This window comes from Carassius auratus, unplaced genomic scaffold, assembly GCF_003368295.1.
Source record: "Carassius auratus strain Wakin unplaced genomic scaffold, ASM336829v1 scaf_tig00216192, whole genome shotgun sequence".
Lineage (NCBI taxonomy): Eukaryota > Metazoa > Chordata > Actinopteri > Cypriniformes > Cyprinidae > Carassius > Carassius auratus.
In genome coordinates, this window is record NW_020528450.1 from 94,223 (window position 1) to 116,608 (window position 22,386).

The 22,386-nt window shown below is 36.2% G+C and overlaps 1 pseudogene; it reads right to left on the reverse strand.

The window, feature by feature from the left end:
- Nucleotides 1-546: 546 nt before the first annotated feature.
- On the reverse strand, nt 547-21,923 carry LOC113097365 (complement C3-like; annotated as a pseudogene).
- Nucleotides 21,924-22,386: the final 463 nt, after the last annotated feature.

Consider the following 22,386-nt stretch of genomic DNA (forward strand, 5'->3'; position numbering starts at 1 on the left):
TGACTGACAGGAATGCAAACTTTGATGAACTACATCTTCACCAAAAAAAAATTAGGGTTCCAGGAGACCCCTTTCCTTTATTTTGAAAAAAAAAAAAAAAAAAACATAAAAAATAAATAAATAAAAAAAATATATTAACTGGATCTATTTTAATACAAAATATTTTGTTACTTTAAAAACTGATATTCAAAGTCCATTCTGACCTTTCTACATCAGTATTATTTGCGCTCAGTGTCACTATGGGGTGATGAACTACAGACTGATGTGCTGTGCTATACAAAAATGAACATTTCTCTCCAAAAATACGGATGCTATTTTGCTTGCATTTATTTGATTTTAACTCTAAATCTTGCTGAGCTTGAATAGCTAGAAGATTGAACTTGCACAACATAAGGTTACTCTGAAATAGACATTAAAATCAAGAATCTGAGTTAAAAAAATAAATAAAATAATAATAATAAAAAATTTTATAATCGCCATCCATCATATATTTATTTTTTTATTTTTTTGGGGAATAGTAAATAAGGGAATGATCAGAACAGAGGATATTGCTTAACCATATTTATCATGGATATTTGCTTAGACATACATATATCCCAACACCTTAACGATGGTGGTGTAGCAACTCATGCTTAAGTATACATTAATTCATCACTGAATAACAGGATAATTGCAGGAAAAAAGCAATAGTCAAAATGGACTCACAACTCATATTTAACACACATTTAAAGTTGAAAATGAAGCTAGACTGATTTTCTGTTTTATAATGTTTCATTTAGTCACTGAGCATCTCAAAGCAATAATCTGGCATTTGACTCATTAGCTGCAGCCGAAGCGCAGATCCTGCTGGAGACTCAACATCCCGTTATATTTTTCTTTGAGTTCAGCGCTAGTCTTGCTCTCCTCCAAACTGGGCCAGAACTCCAACCACGTCCTCTCTCCCAGAGCATACTGACCACTGGGAGACATCAGAGGAAGAGCATGTTAAAGAAGGACTTACATCAAAACAGGCAATAGAGGTTTATTATACAATGTGGAATGTTCTCAAAAGTCAGTTTTATCCTCTTTGCAGCACTGTAAAGAATAATTAAATACTGTGAATAAATAGGTTGATGGAGTTGATGGATGTTTTACAAAAAAAAAAAAGAATACACATGTATTTCTACTTAAAAAATTCAATGTCCTTGTAAGAAATTGTACAGTTTATTAGCAATTTCTGAGTGAAAATACTTACAAAATTAATCCTACCCCACACCAGCATGTATAACGTTTTACTTAAATGAAATGGTTTGTATACATTTGACCATTCTAAATGTATTTCATATTTCAAGCTCAGTTATTAATACAGATGCTCATTCATAGATCATGGCACACACACTTTGGATCAAAGGTCACATGAACTTACATTCTGCCCACGATTTGGACATCATCAGCCTGGCCCATGATCAGATAGCTCTCACCTCGCTTCATATTCAAAGCTTCTTTGCAAGACATCAGTAAGGAGAAGGTACGCTCCTCACCCTCCACGTTGATTTCTGGACCTACACAAATTCATGTGTATGACATGTGACATGTTTGATTTTCTCTCTCTTCCTCTGAGGTTTCACTGACACAACATTGCAAAAAATAAATAAAAAATCACCAGTGTCCGGTAAGATAAAGACCAGTAAGATAAGACGTGAGTAGCTTGTTTTGTATGGATTAAACGTGAAACAATTATCAGAAGTACATCTGTAAATCACTTTGCATCTTACTTCAGAATTAAGCAGAACATTAAAATGACAGAATTTACCAACGTTTACACACTGTGGTTGGAGTGAGGAGTTATACCTGTTTTGAGGGCAAGTTCAATCCTCACATCGTAATAGACTGTTAATTCATCCTCACGTTCTCTCAAAATGACAGCTTTATAAACTGTAAAAAAATATTAGATTGATGTAGCATTCTAACTGATCACCTCATTAACTATATATATATATATATATATATATATATATATATATATATATATATATATACATAAAAACTCACTCACAGCACCAAAACATGCACACACATAATATATTACCGTAATTTATTTTAGGATCACAGGCTTTCTTATTACGGTGAGCCTCAAGAATTTTCTCCTTCTTTTGAAGGCTGCAGTTTTCTGTTTCAAAAGAAGAATTAAAGAAAATTACCCTGCTGTAGATTAACTGTAATGTAATGTAACGGTAATTTTTTAATTATTATTACACTGAAACGCTACCTTCGGCACACTGACAGACATCATTCTTACAGATTTTCTGAACAGCTCCCTCCTTCCTGGTTGGATGATAAAACCTCACACAGCGATTTTCTAAACATGGAAGAATGACATGGGTCACATAATGTTCAATGTCCTGCAGCATCAGCAATACTGAAGTAAAAAGCTGTGAAAATAATGTCAAAACAAGTCAAATAAAATAGTGTCAGTGGCTCATTGAGATTTTCTTTTTGAATTTGTGTAATACATTTGTTCATTTTTTTTAATGAATAAAAATTGTTGCATAATAATGATTAAGAAGCTGTTTGTTTGTTTTAATAGGAAAAATCAAATACTTTTTGCAACAACTTTATTGGATGATACTGTAATACCATAGAAAATAGGGAAAACATATGTAAATAGGGGTGCTCTGTGAAGAGCAATTTAAACAATGACAATTTAAATGATAATGTTTTTTCCATAACCGAAATCAAAAGTGTGAACTGCATGTAGGTTATTAGTTTCTTTACTTGCCCAAATCAAAACGAAGCCACTCCCAGATGTCACGTTCCTCATTCAATGTAAATCTATGGGATTTCCTTTTTTTTATTATGCTGGGCTTGTCACATTTTCAGACTAAAAACACAAGTGTGACTGCTTAACCAGTATCACATGTTTGCATGCACATCAGCTTCATACCTAAGGAGTAGTATTCATATACAGTGACAGCTGCTGGTTGAAGGAAGCCTCCATTCATTATTCTGTGCAGCCGGAATGAAATCCTGTCTTCCCTGGTATGAGAAATCTGCAGAGAGTGAAAGTGCAGAAAGCAGAAACCTTATAGTAAGCATGCAAGTATGTGTTTGTGTGTGCACATGTAGATATACTTGGTTATGACCAAAACAGTCATTCTCACAGTTATGACTAATTATAGAAGAAGTATACATACTGATCTTTTGATGACAACCTCACTAAACCTTTGGTAATAGTGGCACCATTTTTATTTTTACATTAAAACACTTTTATTCTACTGTTTTCAATGTAAAACAGAGACGGAGACCTTGTCCAGGTAGAGGATGAGGGATCCTCGCTCTGAAAGCTGCTTGTTCATCTCAAATTTCTCAATCATCCTGTCATGTCCAGTTGACAGCTACAAAAAGAAACAATAAATTAGTATTGGAAAGTTTGATAATGGGCCACTGTAATATCCAGTTGAGCACAGAGTATGGCATTTGTGAGAAGATCAAGCAAACGATTACACCCAGAATGTCAGAAAAAAGCTATATTAATAAACCCACCTTCGCACTTGTATGTTTTAATATACATTCACGAGTTCACGCTTAAATTTAATTAGCTGAGGTATGGTATGCGTATTTGGCGTGCTGTCCGGGGAAGGGCTCCAAGCTCTGGAATGGCCCGAACCTAGAGTACCTCCAAAAAGTAAATGGACAAGAGGACAGCCGCCAGATCAAGAACATCCCACAAAATAGCATTAAGTACTGGCAGGGGCTGATTTTATTTTATGAGAAAGTCATCTCGTTGGCGGGCCGGAAGAGCCTACGTACTCCAGTGGGAGCGACTTAGTGTTGGAAGGGTAGGCCCTTCCGAGCTGATGCTCAACAGGAGCTCATAGCGTTACTGCTGTGGCAGTAGGGAGATACAGAAAAGGCTCCTACGGGAGCAGACACTGCTGCGACAGTGAGGAAATACGGGAAAAAAGCTCCTGCGAGGGCGGGCACTGCTGGGATGGCTGGAGTGAGGATTAGCTGTTATATATGGGTAAGGGGATGTTAAAGAGGGTTGCTATGGTAGATCATTGTTTTGAGTGAACGGGGATGGGCTGGCATTACAGGGGTTGGCTTATGAGGGTTCGGTGAGCTTCTTTGATAAGGAATTGGTCTGACCGCTAGTAGGTCTTAAGGATGGTTAGGGTGTGGCGGAACATAGCAGTAAATGGGAGCATGAGAGGAGGAGGAGGAGAGATAGCTGCTTGAGCCACCTGTAGAGCTTGCTTCCGCTGCTGTAGTTGTTGGCTGCGGGAAAGTAGAAGTGTTAGTAACAACTGTTACTGTTAGTAAGGCAAATGTAGGGGAGAGCAGGGGCGAAAGTACCATTTTTCAGAAGAACTTCATTTTAAAAGATAATGTTGTATACAGAGATATATTTCTGCTGTGGCCAGTAACTCAGAAGTGTGGTCTAACAATACCAGGTGGTATTTTGTAGAAATGTAGAAAGTATGACTTCAGTATAATTTCACTTTGAACATAATTTGAACATTGTTACTTTCGACCCCATCGGTTGGGACGGAAGTAACACACAGGTGGGTCAAAAGTAACACAACAATATAAGCTAGACTTTTTTCTGTTACTCTTATTTTTCTTAAGTATACCTGATTGTGACCTTGTTAATAAATAATTGCAAACATATTTTGTCCTTTATCTTTGCAAAAAAAAATATTAAATTACATTTTCATATTTTCATTTTAAATGTAAGTTTAAGTTTCATCAGATGTCTTAAAACCTGACTGTATTTTTTTATTGTTAATTTCAATGTATTTTTATATAATAATAAAAAAATTCAACAGAATGCACAATATAAAAATTTTATCACATTAGCATAATAAAAAAAAACTCTAAACATAATGTAACAGTAGGCCTATTTATGTGTCCATCCAGTTGTTTTTATGCATGAATTGAAAATGTGCATTAAAACATCTGGAAACACTGCAAATTCACAGGTGGTGGTGTAAAGGCTAAGATATGGCTAAAACCTAAATATAAATGACGTAGCAGCTGCCCAGAGAGAGATGTTCCTCTATGTCCAGAAACGCCCTCTCAAAAACATCTGGATAAAATCAGACCTCACTAAGACATATTATTTTGGTATAATATGACATTAACATTTGAAAGAAATGATGCAAGACACAGAAATTCACAATATAGCTTGCACTGGAACACAATAAATACTTTTTGTGACTGTAGCGGGACAAAAGTAACAACTGTTACTTTCGTCCCAACAGGAACTCCTGACATTTAAACTCGATTTAATTTTATATAAAAAAAAGTTTGAAAATGCAAACTTTAGGATGTGTTAAAGCACTAAATAACCTGTAGATTGATCATTACTGTGACACATGAAACAAAAAAACAACACGACTAATAAAAAAAAAAGCAGCTTCAAAAATTTACTTTTTGTACTCGAAAACAGTTTTATGGACCTAACTTCCGGAAACTATGAGGAAATCGCATGATGTTTCTCAGCTCTGTCAAGGATTGCATGCTGAATAGGCTGTCATAGCTGGCAATGCAAATGCAGAAAGAGGCTCAGAGAAAATCGCTTTGTTAATTTCGTCCCGTGTTACTTTCGCCCCGGTTTGGATGACTTGCCTTGAAAAAATGCCTTGGCTTCATGGTTAAAAATGGCATCCTCATCTGATAGGATTACGTCATAACGTCGTTTAACAAACTTTAGCCACGAAACCTGCATTAGCGTCTTCACCTGAAAAATGTATTGATTTAAGACACGCTCTCTGCTCCGCTAGAGAAGGCAGTCTCAAACTGTCCTGCGACCGGAAATGCAGCGGTGAAAAGACTGAGCCATGGCGGGAAGTGAGAGAGACTTGCTGCAGTGAGAATTGGGGTGCGGCCCAGGCTGGTTTAAGCCTGCTGCTGCTGCTGTGATTCCAGCGCTTGAGGAGAGCCTGGTCTTGAGCAGGACGATCGTGGTGTCGAGCGAGGCGAGCTCGGGGCTTTGCACGGTATATTGCCCACAACGTGTGGCTTGGCGAGAAGAGCAGCTGTCACAATAATGCTTAATGGTGCTCGGCGCCGTGTTTGGCGAGGTAGGAGTGATCATGGGTCCGGCAAAAAGTGGCAGATCTGAAAAAATCTCCGGTACAGATCTCTTCGTTGGAAGGAAACTTGGGTCAGACAAAGCGAACCGAATGCTGATAAACCGTCAATGGATAGAGGTAAGTCAGCGATATTTATACTGTGGTATTGATTACTAGAATGAAGTCCACCTGTGTTGATTAGGCTAAGTATCTGACACGCTCCTCCCGAATCTTATTACGAGAACATCATAAAATGTTGTTCTTGCTATAGTTATAATATACAGTATTATAATAGAGAATAGTTAATATAATACAACATAGTTGTGATTGAAAGTTATCAAATAACAGAAAGAGTTTGCTACTACCACAGTGGGAAAAAATGCAGTTTGTTGGGACTGACACTATATGCACATTGCAAATAAAAGCCTCTGAAGTTATTAATTTCATTTTATCAAAAGCAAATGTGAATAATAAAAATATGATTCATACCGTCTTAAGATCATTCTCATCCACAACAAATCCTGTCAGTAATGATATGTCCAATATAGACATGGTGGCATCTCTGTCAGCAGACAGATATCTGTGGAGACATCGAAGCAAAAAGTTAAACTAAACATAGTGATACATTTGATCATTTTCAAGGATTATTCACTGTATCAAGCTACCATTTTGTACAACTGAAATTTGAAAAGTTTAAAAAAAAAATTTTTTTTAAGTTTTAACTTTGATTTTCAGTTGATTCGGACAGAAACATGATGAAAATGGCACATATTTGCACACCTGATATTAATAATGAGTTTGTAACTCTCAGTTGCTCCTTGATATGTTACTATAAAAAAAGAAAAGAAAGAAAGACACATTTTCTGTTATTTTCCATATTTGTTATAATTCAAGTGCCAAATGAATGGGCAATTATTACAAAACATGTAATGCCTTTTTCAACCCCAAAAATAGCAAACTTGTTTTATATTATATTTTGTTTTGCATCAATAAAATGAAGCCAATTAAGGACCATCAAGATTTCATGTAAATTACACATTTTTAATAATAATAAAAAATTAAAAATAATAAAAATATTAAAATTTGTAAAAAAAAATATATATATAAACACTGTAAGCAAAATGGCTTCATTTTCCTTTTTTGAAATGAAATGAAATTATTAACCTTTATTAGCCCTTTCAAAAGCCAAAGAAAGTTCAAAGTTCTTGCAAGTGGTTTTGCTTTCTTTTGGTTTTGCATAGTACTCAGTCACAACCTGCAGAAGAGAAAACAACACAAAGCACAATTAAAGACAGTATCTACGGTCTAATGTAAGGTCAGATTTAGCTCTGAGTATTGCTTTCTTCAGTCACTCACAGTTACAGAGGCCTCTCCAGAACCCTTAGCACTGATTGTGATTTGCCTGTTGGATGAAATCTGTTGATAAAAAATAAATAATAATAATAATAATAATAATAATAATAATAATTGCTTAGGATTATTGATGATTGTTTAGGCTTTATGTCTTAGAGACCCTTTTAGCCTTTTGACATGAGACATGGCCTTACATTCTACATTCTAATGGTACGTACCCCCCCCCCCCAAAATAAATAAATAATATCTTAAACAGATCAACTCTCTCTTCAAAGGCAATCTGAGAAGCCAGTCAAGCTCTGTACCTAGCTAACAAACTAACCTCATGCTCATAATAATGCACTTGCATAAAGAAGTGTTCTTTATTTAGACTATAATTAATTTAGACTATAATTAATTGGTTACAAATGTATTTGGTACATGTTTGTATGTTTGGCTTTTCTTTTAGCCTAATTACCATTGGTTATTTGTATTAGTAAATCTCTAAATGCTTATATTCAGGTGTATGAATGTACAGTACCTCTTTTTTACAGTACAGTTTATTATCGTCTAGATGCTTCTTTCTTGGTATCAAAATTAGTTGTATGTTAGCTATAGTTTCATTTATTAAATCCCTTATATTCACAATTGATCGTCTCTGTTTACTGCTCATAATTCGGAGTTGCTCAATGTTGATCCTTGCTACATGCTAAATTACTGCTAGTACTGCACAAAGTAGGAAAGCTATTCTTCCTTGGTCAGGAAAATAATCTTTCCTAGAACTTATAAATTATTACAGTGCCTACTCGGTTTATGGACAGATCAAATAATTAGAATATTGATTCTGCTACAGTTAATTCTAATATCTAATCTTAAAATTAATTATTAATGATAACTAGTTATAGTTAATTATAAATATTTCCCCTTTGAATTAATTTGCTACATAATACTAGTACTACTACTAATAATAGTAATAATAAATACATACATTAATTTGTTAATGTTGATCAAATATATCAAATGTAGCTACTGTAAGTAATATTAGACTGAAAAGTAGTAGCTTAATCTTAAACAAGGTATAGGTCAAATATACTTGCTCATACAATATGTTGTATGAGCAAGTTAAAAAAAAAATAAATTCTGTCTTTCCAAACCCATAATAATGTTTTTTTTTTTTTTTTTTTTTTTTGATGCATTCTGAGAGCTCTCTGACCCTGTCATAGATAGCAAGGATCCTAACATGATCAAGGCTCAGAAAAATAGCAAGGGGATTGTTAAAATAATCCATGTGATATCAGTGGTTCAGCTGTAATTTTATGAAACTGCAAGAATACTTTTTGGTGTGCAAAGACAACAAAAATAATGAATTTATTTCACCCTATAGCACCATTTTGGGGAGTATGACATGCAGAATTTTCATTTTTGGGTGAACTATGCCTTTAACTTGTATTATAGTCGTAACTGCATAAATGAAATATAGCTTAATCCTTGTTAAAGTCCTTTTTTGATTAACTAATGAAACAGACAGAAGCATGTATATTAGGCTGTGGTCACTTTAGGACCTAATACACCAATCCACTGTAATGAAACACATTTGTTCTCATCAACTGTTGATATTCTCTTTAGGGGTGTCAACATGAATACATGCAATAAATGCAGACATGGTGGATATTTACTTTCGGCACAAACTCACCTTTTCTGTTTGTGCGAGATAAGAGTTGTCTTTATTGAACTTCCACACAATCGGCTGCCGGCTGCCATCGACTCGGATCGTCATCTCCAGGTCCAACTGCCTCGTATCTTTCACTTGAATCCTGTACTCTGCTACAGCCTGAAACACCATGATGGTGGCCTGGGATGGAGGAGACAAGTTTGAATGGATGTGTAGGCTTCACCTCGATAGTCTAATTGTTTATGTTCTTTTCTTAAATATTGCATATTGCACATGTGGACAGATATGCAATGCAGATTTGCATGCGGAATGTAGACTACAAACCTGAGTCGTGCCATATCCTCCACTGGACTGCCTCTGGCTGTTGAGCCATTTTACGATGGGAGCTGCACTCTGAAAGTCTTGAGCTTTTACGAGAGCCAAAAGGGCATAGGCCGAAGCCTCTAAAGTAAAGGTATGGCTTCCAGGGACAGGATAGTGACTTCCATCTGTTTGAGAATAATTAAAAAGCGCTTCTCAACATACAGATTGTTTCAAAGCATCTGTACTTTTTGTTTATGGAGAGCAAATGTGAATCAAATTTTATAATTGTTCACTTTAAGTCATCATTTATTCCATTATTAGAATGTATCTTTGTCTTTATTGCTTTGAATATAATGCACTGTAAATGTTATGTTGTTATGCATCTTAAACAATGCTGTTTGCATCTGAATGAATAAATGAATAAATAAATAAATGATGCATTTATATAGTGCTTTATTGTATATTGTTGTACATCCAAAGTGCTTTACAATCATGTGGGGGCAATTAAGCATAAATGAATTGTTTTCAGAACAGGTTAAATTAACTGTACACATAGATTTAACAGAAATGGCTTTATCTTTACCTGCAGAGGCTTTTCTCAATAGGATTTGTTTGTCGAGTGCATTTCCATTGGCAAGAGCATACGATGTCATTGCCACTGCGTAAGGATTTGTCAGACCTTGAAACTGAGATCTGAGGTAGACAATGGCTTTATATATGCTACTGTCAAGACTCTAAAAAAAAAAAGTTGGAGAGAATAAATTACATGAAGTGGCATAAAGAAAAAAATAAATAAATTGAGTTAGAAACATGTTAGCTATATCAAGGGTTACATTTTAACTCAAAGACTAGCAGGACCTACTGAGATTTGGCCGGCACAAATGCCTCTCCCCTCCTGTAGGGCAATGAGCACAAAAGCTGTCATGGATGCTTGAGAATTTTGCCCATGTACGTTCCCCTGTGCACAATGATGAAATTGTGATATTAGAAAAAATTTAAGGTTCGAGTAAAGATATGGTCACATTTACCATTGTGAAATTATGAGAGTGAAATCCATTAATGTCAATGAGAAATGGAGCAATATAGAATTTAGAATTTCACCAACTAAACATCCCTATGCAAACTGGTAGTGATTAACACTAACAAGCTTTCTGGTTGATGTTTGGCAGTGACTACCGTGTGTGTGGAGACTCACAACTTTCCAAACAGTTGGACAAGTGGCATCTATTTGGTACAGCCAGTTTCGGTACAACTCTTCATTTCAATATCATAAAACAAGCCATAAAAAGAGGCTGTTTGGACAGGATTTAGTTTGCTAGCTGGTTCTATAGCACTGCATATTTATTTAATAATCTTTACAATATTTCATTCATGTTATTTTGTCACATTCAGGGATGTTTATTTTTTGTGCTTAATCTGCTAAGAAAAACTCATTCTGTCTGTTTGAACCACGCAAACACATAACATTAACATCAACATAACAGCAGGTTGATGATGGACAGACATTGCATTGATAAAAAAAGACCAGTATTTAATGCCAATGTGATGTTGATTTACCACTGGAGTTTGGTTACACAACCTAAAAACAGCAAATATCAGCTGACGTCAGTATTGGACATCAAATTGAAGGGGTCATGTGATTTCAAGTTTTCCTTTGCCTTTTGAGTGTTAGAAGCTGTTCATGAATAGATAAGTTGCCAAGACTACAGTCTCAAACCCAAAGAGATATTCTATTTGAAAGTTAAGACTCGTCCACACCCTCCAAAAATGCCTCGTTTAAACACGACCCACATGTCTACGTCACTGTTTGGGAAGATTTGCATAATGGCCCCCAAATGTTTACACAAAGAAAGAAGGCGTAACTTTGATTCTCTCTTTAGTATTGTTGTCATAAAGACATTTTGTGTTTCTTTGTGAAAGTGATAATACTTTGTTTGGCCTTCTAAAAGAGGACATAATTAAAAATCAGTGGTTAAGTTGAATTTACAACACCGTTCCAAAGAAGTTCAAACCAAATATTCAGATGTGTACAGAGCATTTTACAGAAGACCTCCAGCCATGTTTTGATAAGAATTTGCCTCTGATGATTCAAATGCAACTTTTGAGCAATTTTACGAAATATCAACATCTTGTGACATTGTATGCCTTCTGGGGAGGGTTCAAAACATCAGCTTCTAACTCATCTAACTTCTAACCAAATGAATAATTTGTGTTGGGATTATTTGGTTATTGGTAATATCAAAAAAAATGCTTTGTTTATTCAATGTTCCCCACATATATAAGAGTAGCTTATAGGTTCAAAGTTCCTTCAGCAAAATACCAGGATGTTCTGACATTTACAGTGAATATCTTAAATTTTGATTTGTTCCTTAAATCTCTTATTGGCATAAGAGGACTTGGAATATAATGCATAAGATGTACAGACTATTCTTTTGACATGAATTATAAAATTAATGCTACAATGCAGAAGGAAATTTTTACAAGTTAAGAACGACGTGAGGGTTAGTAAAAGATGAGCAAATTTTATTTTGGGGTTAACTATCACTTCATTGTTATAATTTTTTTAAAACAGGTCTAACTCACAATCATCTCTCCATGAATCATAGGGCCATCTTCTCTGAAAACACCATCAGGTAACTGCTTGTTCAGTATGAGCCACTTGAGAGCAGAGCAGATCACATTGCGGTCGATGTTTACAATGTTACTGGCCATGGCAAATACTTTAGCAACATATGCTGTCAACCTTTAGGAGAAAAACAAACAAACTTGAGTCTTAATTATGGTGAGATTCTTGAGTAACAGCTTTTACTGACCAAGCAGAAATATTGAGGAATATCTTAGTTACCAGGTGCTGCTTGGACGATTAAGATATGCAGCATAGGACCCATCACTTTTACGATATGCCAGCTGTTGATTGTAACCTGTTCATCAAGATGATAAGAGGGGTATACTATATGAAACAAACATTTAGGAGCAGGAAAGTTGACTTCACAGTGTTTAGTTTACCTCTCGTGATGTACATAGCAGCTGTCTCTCTAAGCCCAGCCTTCACTGTATGCCACTGATTAGTTTTGTCCAAGTAATGTGTTGCAATGACAGGCATTGTTAGGCCAATCATGTTCTGCTCCCCACAGCCACCAGGCAGGATAATCAAGGAACCCATGGCCTGACCACTAATAGCCTTCTCTATTGTTATACTGATTGTATCTCCTGTGCACAAGAGATTGACATACTGGTAAAAACAATACCAATTTTATTTTGCAAACTTATAGCAGATGTAAGAGGAGTCACCTATTGCAGATACATATGTGTTTGCAGGTGTGTTGGGCGCCTGGTCCCTCAATATAAGGCTCTTGATAACCTCCACATGTTCACCACCTGTTCCAGAAAGACAAGAACTGTACAGTCACATTTCACCCTTATGAATGGTGTGGCTTTTATTTAGTATATGATTGAGGCCAGGAGAGAAGTTCACCCAAAAAGATAATTCTGACTTTAATTACTCACTCTCATGTCCTTCCAAACCTGTTAGACCTTCATGCATCTTCAGAACACAAATTAAGATATTTTTGAGGAAACCCGACAGCTCTCTGACCCTCCCACAGACAGCAAGGATACTACCACGGTCAAGACCCAGTGGTAAGGACATAGATGAAATAGTCCATGTGACATCAGTGGTTCAACCGATATTTTTATGAAGCTATGATAACACTTTTTGTGCACGTGAAAAGACAAATGCTAACTTTATTCACCAAATCTTCTCTTAAATAATGACAGACTTTGCATTCTTGAGTGAACTAACCCTTTAACAGCAGGATCAGAAATTTACCAGGGCTCAAGACAAAAATCATAAAATTTACAATATTCAAAAAACACAGAATGAGAAGAAAACACTTCTAACAACTCAAAAATATGCCCAAAGTAAAATGCACATGTAGAGGTTTTGTTGGATTCCCCTTACCTTTCCTAGAAGGACTGAACTGTAGATTTTCATTAAGTTTGGTCAAAACGCCTTCAGACTAAAGAAATGAAGTGAAGAATGAGTGACAAAGAGAACAAAGGGTATATAGTTCAGATTCATATGTGACTTCTTAGAAATTAGCATGATTGCTTAGTTTGTTGTCTTTAAACCTTGAGGAAAGCTGAAGGTTAATTTCTTCATGTCATCTTTTGGGAACTGTTTACATTATTCTAAACCTACACTCTGCAATGAACTGTCTTGTTATTTGATCAAAAGGCTTCAATTTCCTACCACCACTAGGAGATCTTTCTTCACTCCATCACTGCCACGTCCTGCAGCAGCTGCCTTCACTACAATGGCGTGGCGTCCCAAAGCTAATGGGACGATCACAAAAGGTACAGAGTATGATGATTTGGCATCTACTGTCACAGTGGTAGAGAACTTTCCCCGCTTGCTAGCCGGGCTGCAGATGTCTTTGGTTTCCATCAGTTCCACGCGTACCTGCAAGAAGAAATGAAACTCAAATATTCCTTATGAATAATTACAGGCTGATAGTGGCCAAAGCTAATTCTGTCATCATTTATGAGGGCCTGTGTGATGGGTAAATCATTCTTTCAATCTGACCTTTACTTTTCTGCTGTACAAGTTGTGGATAATGGCCTTGATTTCAATTTGCTCGTTGCGCACAGCTGAATATGGCAGCTTTAGGTCAATAAAGAAGTTTTTCACCACTGTCATCTCATGGACATCTGCCACACAGATACCTTTATAGAGATAAAAAGAGAGCAACTTTTTATAGAAAGCATGTATTGCAGTCCTATGAAACCAAAGAATACAGAGAAAACACACAACTAAATTATTGTCTGGGGTAATCAGCACATTCAGCAGCATGCCACTAATGCAAAAAAATAAGATTCTAAATGGCTGTGAATATTACATTTATGTGTTCACATCAACAAATTGTGTTTACAACAAGAGTGTGTACCATGAGTGCTGGACAAGCTGATGGCTGTAATTTCCCAGGTTGTTATAGAGTCTTTCAGCTTGAGTCCATTCCTGGGTAAGGTGGTTGTTTGACTAAAAGAGAGATCATCTTTTACTAAAGCAGAAACATCACTGGCTGACCAATTACTGTTGGAAACTGCAGGTCAAACTCACCACTGGCGGTTCATTGAGGAACATTTGGGCAAAACCACTTCCTCCCAAAGCCAACTTTCAGGGAAGAGTGAACGTGTCACAATGTCATCCGAATTGACAAACTCCTCGCTTTCACCTGAGGGTCAAAGAGTGGTTGATATATTTGTGCAAAACAAAACCAAAACAAAGTATTTTCTGCAATTGTAGAACCTAAACTTTTCACATCTCTGGGGTAAATTATTCTTCCCAAGAAACACCTGAAGCACGATCTGACTTCAAGCAGATTAGCAAGAGCGAGTTTACATAGAAATTTGTAGACTATTATTGAGAATGCTCTTACTGCGGGCTAGAATCTGTTCTTCAACTGACTTTACGCGATGGTCGGCTATCACATTGCAGCAGTGCAGGAAAGCCTGTCTGCACTCCTCTCCATCCACAATGAAAGATGCCCGATACTGACAGGTGATGCTCAAATCCTCGATATTCTTCAATCCATCCAAACAGCATTCTCTCTCAATGCCAGAGTATTTGTTCGCTGGAGGAAGATAAAAGATCACAGTCTCTTGACGCATACACCCACACTCGCACACAAATCAGAGCACAGAAATTTGTTGTCTACGGCATACTGCCTCTCAACTTCTATAAATACAATATCTTTGATACTGGAATGCATTACATTACATTACTTAAAAAAAAAAAAAAAAAAAAAAAAAAAACAGGTAAAATTGTTGTTTTTTAATTAACTAAACTCACAGCTTCATTTTTGCAGAAAGAGATGCATGGATGCAGGTATTCACAAATGCAACTTTCATCTCTCTCCCCCTCTCACTCTCTTTCTCTCTCTCTCTCTCTCTCTCTCTCAAAATGGCCATATTTCTAACGTAAAAATCAGTAGGCTGATATTATTTAAACTGCAACTTCCATATCTTTCCTCACTTTCTTGTTTCAACCTAAAACTGATGCTTTGTGCTGGAAATTGCACTCTGCTTCTGTAAAAGGTAAACTTTGATTTGATTGACCAGCTCAATTAGTGTGACATTGACGAGCACTGTTAGGCTGAAGATATAACTTTTAAAAGTTGTGTCAACAGGAGCGCTGCCTAATGGAGTGCAGCAGATCAGTGCAAAAATGTAAAATATTGGGAGAAACAGAGTTTGGCCACTTCTAATTATTGGGGGGGGGGGGGGGTCAATGTCAATGGTGTTTACAGCCCTGCTATAGCTGCATTTAAGCTAAACCTTGATAAATCAATCAAACAATTGTTTAAAAATGGCTTGCATCTTTCTTACATAGAGAACGCAGGAGATCCATTGAGGTTATATCTCGTCTTTTTCTTCGTGGTGAAGATTGGCATTGAGTATCTGGAATAAGAACAGCATCAATAGTTGAGATTAATTCCTTGACATTATAAATATCAGGTTATAAAAGTCAGTATATGGATGTTTTTGAACATCAGAAAAACAGATAGAAACAACAGAAAAACAATAAAATGCAAGTACTTGTCCTGACGTCAGTGCCTCCAGCAGAGCTGGTCTCAAACAGCAGGCCGGCATCGCTGAAGACTTGCATGCTGTCTTTTCCACTTCCTGCTGTGCAGCCAATGTCATGTGACTCAACAACATCCCATATCTGTTGGGGAAAGACACAAGTCAAAGAGGAAAATGGCAATATATTCATGTAAGAAAATGTAAATACTTTTCACTTACAATGGTAAGATTAAATGCTGATCTACAAACCTTTGTTTGAGTTATCCTGTTCTTATTGTTCAGAACATAGACACCTTTATCCACAGCCACCAACCCAACTTTAGCCCCAGGATCTCCTGTTATGCTTAGGCTGAAGTCTTCACCTGGCTCATACACATCGACTGGATCGTAAACTTCCACTTTAAGCTGGGAGATCGAAGAACATCGATCAACTTTACAAGCTAAGATTAATTCACAGAGTTTTGTCACCAGAGCTGAATTACCGTTCCCATGCATGTGTCCTTCACGTCAACCCAGACTGAATCAGACACCACCTCAAACGACCCCACATGATAATAAGCCACAAAGCGGAAGGATGGCACCATGTCTTTGGTTACAGGCAGAGACAGAGACACTAGAGATTGTCCTCTTCGCTTAAACCTGTCTGCTTGAATGATCTGACCTTTACTTAAGATCTGAAATTGTGACAGATGTAAAAACACTGAATACATGTAAAACATTTAACAAACCACATAAGAACAGACTGCATACTTGAAGGGTTAGTGAAGCCTAAAAAAGTGGTCAAATAAAGTGCATCTATCCATATTAAAACATTCACCTTACCGCTCACCATGCGCAGCGGTGATATGTGACGAATGCACAAGTGCGACGGAGAGACATTAAAACAAAATACCTTACTAGAAGCACAAAAGAGGATTTGTAAAGACAAAATGTCAGAGGATTTTGATTGAAGCCAAGAGGAGACTGGTTTTCCTTTGGTAAAAATAAGGAAACCTTGCTCCTGGAGCCACGTGATGCAAATTTTAATATGGTTAGATGCGCTTTATTTGACTACTTTTGGACTGTTGAACAAAAACACCCACCCATGGTATTATAAAATTATAAATCTTGGTAGAGCAATAACACATTTTTATATAGCTTTGATTGGATTAGTTTGAAAGAAGAAAGTCATATACACATAGGATGCCTTGAGGGTGAGTAAAACATGGACTAATTTTCATTTTTGGGTGAACTAAACCTTTAATAATGTCTCCTCTTGAATCATGGTGTGACTGTCACTCACCAAGTAGGTGAAATCTTGATCTATCACTCTTGAGCTTTTTCCCAAGTTCAGACTGACTTTCATTTGATCACCGATCTGAAGTGCTGCAGCATCAATGCCGATGTGCAGGTAGTTGTTGGAGCCATCTTTCGGCTTGTAAGCCTGAGCTGTCATCTTCTTCACTGCCTGCTGTTCGTCGGTTAATTGTGGATCTTTGGTCTTTACCTGGAAAGAATAAACGTATTGTTTTCTAATGTGATGTGAACAATATGTTTCACTGCTTGTTTATAATTTTTTAACTGATCTAGTTTTTCAAGATCACCAGTGAAGCCGACTGAACATTAGAGAAGTGTGGATGACAGGGCTTACAGTAATCTCCAATGTAGAAGATCCTCCCGGAGTGTTGACAGTAACTTTTGCAATGCCGTTATCTTTTGTTTGACCTCTGACCCCTCCAGGATTGACCTCTACTTCCACATTTCTAGCAGGTGTTTGGTCAGGATTTGTTATGTAGACCTATTTGCAAAACCCAGACCAAAAAATATGGAATACAGTTAGTGTTTTTCTTTTTTCTTTTACTTCCAATAATTTTCCTGTAAGTTATATTTTTTTCTTCCTGGTTAAAATTTCATACCGAGACATCGAAGGGCATTCCAGGTTTGAAGAAGTGTGGTGTTTTTTGAAGTGGATGGTGTATGGTGATGTAACAATCTGAATGCCTTTCTTTTGTGCTTCCACCATTTCACTGCCTGAAACATGTGATGATATTCAGAAATGCAATCATGCAAATTAGATGTTTTGATGCCTAAAAATAAAATAAAAATTGTTGTCCAGCAAGAAGGTTCTCCAGACTTTGTGTAGTTCTTACCAGACTCGGTTAACACGCTCACTGCAATGTACAGTGACTTGCCGACAAGCTGCATGATGTTTGGGAAGGTCTGCAGGATGTGTTTTCTTTTTAGCTCTGCTGTTCCACTTCCATCCCAGATCTGACATTCAACATAAAATGAACACATAAAATCGTGGGTTTACTTTGTTCATGAGGGCCAAATTTGCACTTCCTTTTGCATTTTTAAAAATGTGTCCATAAATGGGGCAAGTAATTGTAAATCTGATAACAGTCTGGTGTTTTTTACAGAACAAAATATAGCTATGTGTGATGTGTGTGTGTGTGTGTGTGTTTGTGTGTGTGTATAGTACCTGCACTCCCTGTAAGGAGCCTGGTATACTTATCTTCCCTTTATCTTCAGTCACCACACCAAATACAACAAATCCATGACCCCTGACTTTCTCCCCAAACAGATACCTTCAGGATAAACATATTTATAACTTACATATAAAAGGAGGTTGTTTTACACTACCATTACGACATTTTAATGAAAGTATATTATAGACTTTTCATTAAGATCAAATGATATCAACTTGAGGAAAATGGGCATCCGATGACCTTTTCAAGCTATTAGAAACATGAATATAGCCATAACACAACAAAAGTACTGTACTTGGCTTTAATATCAAATGATAGACTATCATCGTTCACGTAGAAGAAGGCTTTCTGTGGACTCAAAGTGACCTCGAAGCTGGGCAGGACTGCAGAAGGAACAGGAAGAAGCTGAGTTGATATTAGCATATTGTAGATGTTTAGGGTTTATCTTTGTGTAATGTTGTTTCGTAACAGCACGCAGAGACACCTACCGTATTCTTTCACCTCAAACTCACTGGAGAAGTTCTTCTGTGGACTGTTCTGGTGCCATGCCACAAGTTTCCACAAGCCTGGGCTATTTAGACACCAGATGAAAAGATCATTATCTGTCATTTCACAGTCTTTTTGAAACATCTATGTATTGTATATTTGTTTGAAATGAACACTATTTTTTAATTACTTAATTTTCTAGCAAAGAAAGTATACATTAAATACATATTTTATTTTATTTTTTATTGTAAAACAACAGACATTTGACATAATGAGAGATAATGAGTTTTTTTTTGTTGTTGTTAAAAATCATTTTTTAAATTAAAATTAGCCTCTTCTAAAGGTAAAATGTGTTAATTTAAATCATTAAATCATTTTATCATTCTTTATTTCATGTTAACTCAAGTTAACTAAAGTATATGTCAGTTTTAATATTACTTTTCATTAAAAAGTAATACATTTTAAATGAAACCACACAGGCACTCGTCCTCACCTAGCTGGATCCGTCAGGCTGAAGGTTCCTGAAACTATTCCTCCACCGGGATAAACAGATTTGCTCTCAAGGCTGATGCCATCAGGTGTCTACCAACATTAAAGATATTAAAACATTTATAAATATGCATTAAAACGCAAACAGCTAAACACATTCACAAAAAGTGCAATACTGTGGAGTACAAAAGTCTCTAGAAAGAGACAAAAATCTGGCATCTTGCAGTGTCATGTTTTGCACCTTGTTGTACTTTATTACACACATATTTACCAGAATCTCCACTCTGACTCTACTTTCCACAGGCCGTGTCATGCCTGGACTCAGTGAAAACACCCGGTAATAAACTACAGGGAGAAGACAAGTATTAGAAGACCATCTTGGTGCGAGAACAATAATGGAAACAAATGCAGAGCAGCAAATACTAGCACACCTGTGCTGTCTGGGGTGTAGATGGTCTTGTCGGTCTGTAAAACTATGTTTCCAGACTGAAAGATCACCATGACCTTTTTCTCAAGCAGCTTCTGTGGAAACTGGGCTTGCAAGACAGCATATTGCTGTACCCCTTTCTCAAAGGAAAACACATTTCCGGGTATCTACAGACACGCCATACAAAAAAAAAAAAAAAAAAAAAAAAAAAACATGCTGAAACACAGCAAGCTAGCATTTATTGTGCTAACATAGTCAAATTTCACAGTAAAACATGTCTAAATTCAAACATTTTTGACAACCTTCTCCCAAAACATTGGTGTGAGTGGAGCGCCTCACCTCTATCTCGACTAGATCCTGGTAGTTCTTGGTGGATGTCAGAGTAACTGACTCACTCGTCACTTCACGGTTGTTATCTTTAGGGTTCCTTACTGAGATTTTAACATTCAGACTGGCTCCAGAATAGTCCTGTGCCTCCACGAACACCTTCTCTGTGGAGCCCACCTTCAGTATATTGGGCGCTGAGAGAATGTAGCTGAGCAAAACACATTCATTTAGGAGAAACAGATCTTGGCCTCATTTCACAGACAGCAGTTTTACAAAGGATGCAGCACTACATTTATTTACTTTAAATACCCAAGGAGATTAAATAAATAGATTTAATTTTGTCTAAAGTGATTTGCTTGGAAGAGCTATAATTGCTTCTCACAAAAGCGAATGCACAAAGCACACCGGGCTCTAAAGGAAAGAGCTTTGTATATTTCTTTTCTAAAGGAAAGACCTTTTGAAATTTCTTTTTTAATCTCCAGTAAATGATCATTATCAGTAAATTATTTACATAAACGCAATATAAATGATAAATAGAAATAAATTGATGTTACAGTTAAGTAATAGATTGTAGCCTAACAGCATAATTGTTTTTGTATATTAATATTTTTTTTTGGTTTTAATGTTACTATATTGATTTTAATAGTAAATAATTGTAATAATTGTATTTCTTTAGGTAATTTATTTTAAAATATTTGTCTTCTCACTATATCTGAATCAGTGTCCACAGATAACCATCCAATCATTCGTATGCTTTATCCAGTTTATGAGAAAACTATTTGAAATATTTAGATAATTTTGTTTTCTCCTGAAACAGGTTATATTAGCATCAACAGAAAAACAAAACAAAATGGCTATTTTCTGTCTGACCTTGGTGATGGGTGATGAGTTAAGTCATCATATTTTTGTGTATTTCAAGTAATTTTTAATTGCATTAAATAGAAAATAGTGTTTAATTTGTTGTATAAATTGTTTAAATTGTTGTTTAAATTGATGTATAAATACTTAATATGTGACCTGACATGTTGATTTTGTGGATTGATATACAGTAATTGATTTTTTTTTTTAATAGTTAAAATGACTAAAAATTCAGGATTTCATCACCACCATCAGATATCAGATGAATATTTTGATAATATTTGATTATGATATTCTAGATTTGGTGAGGAATTGTTGGTCACACGTGAAAGTGTAATCTGTCTGTTAACATGAGAATGAGTTTTGTAATGTTAAAAACATCTTTTTTTCTGTTAAAGGTATGGTTAAAATTGTATTACACAGTCCAAGATAAACATTTGATAAAAAACGAAAATAGTTAGTAGGTTGCATCAAAGCATAGCTCTGTAGCTTAGTACACATGAAACATAAATTAGTTTAATTTGTCTAGTACAAGTTTTTTTTTTTTTCAATAATTAATAATTTATTATTTGTTATTATTTATTTTTCAGAAATTTTCGTCTGAACTTTTCCCAATAAATTTGAGATCTTTAATCGAGCGCACATAAATATTGAAAATATAAAGTTTGGCTAAGAAATACATCTGTTTTATATTTGAATACAAAATGAATTCAGAAGCATTAGATGTGGAATACGTTATACATTACATGTTACATTACATTATGTGTTATATGGTGCTGTCCTGATGTGTGTGTTATTATACTCACAGTGGGGTGCAGAGAGAGAGGAGCGGTAATGAAACGACAAAAGTCGCCAGCCACAACGATTCCACGCGCATCGTGCCTGTCTGTCTCTGACGGACTCTTAACTAAAGTACCAAATGTTAATTCACAATATATTCATCCTCCCTCATCATCACCCTCCTCCTCCTCCCTCCCCTCCTCTTCCTCGCTGTCAGTTATTGGGTAAGATGGGTGGAGGGACCTGCGCTATGATTCAGCGGTGGACCATCCTGTGTGATAAAGTTGTGACATCTTCTCTTTCCTCTTTTTTCTCTCTGGGTCAGAGTGTCAAAGCAGCATCATGCTGGCATGAAATCATGTGGTTCTAAATAAATTAATCAGTTATCTATGTTTTATATTGTGAAAAAAGTGTTGTGCCCATCACAGATAGCAACATATTGTTGGCCCAGATCTGACCCACATCCGACACATGTGGAATGATGCTCCAGCTCACAGGTAGCGTGGAATGATGACATTTGAGCAGACTGCTCCTGTTTGCCAGATCTGGGCCACAAGCAGGCCATAGCAATGGCACATGTCACTGGACCTTTAATTTAAAATT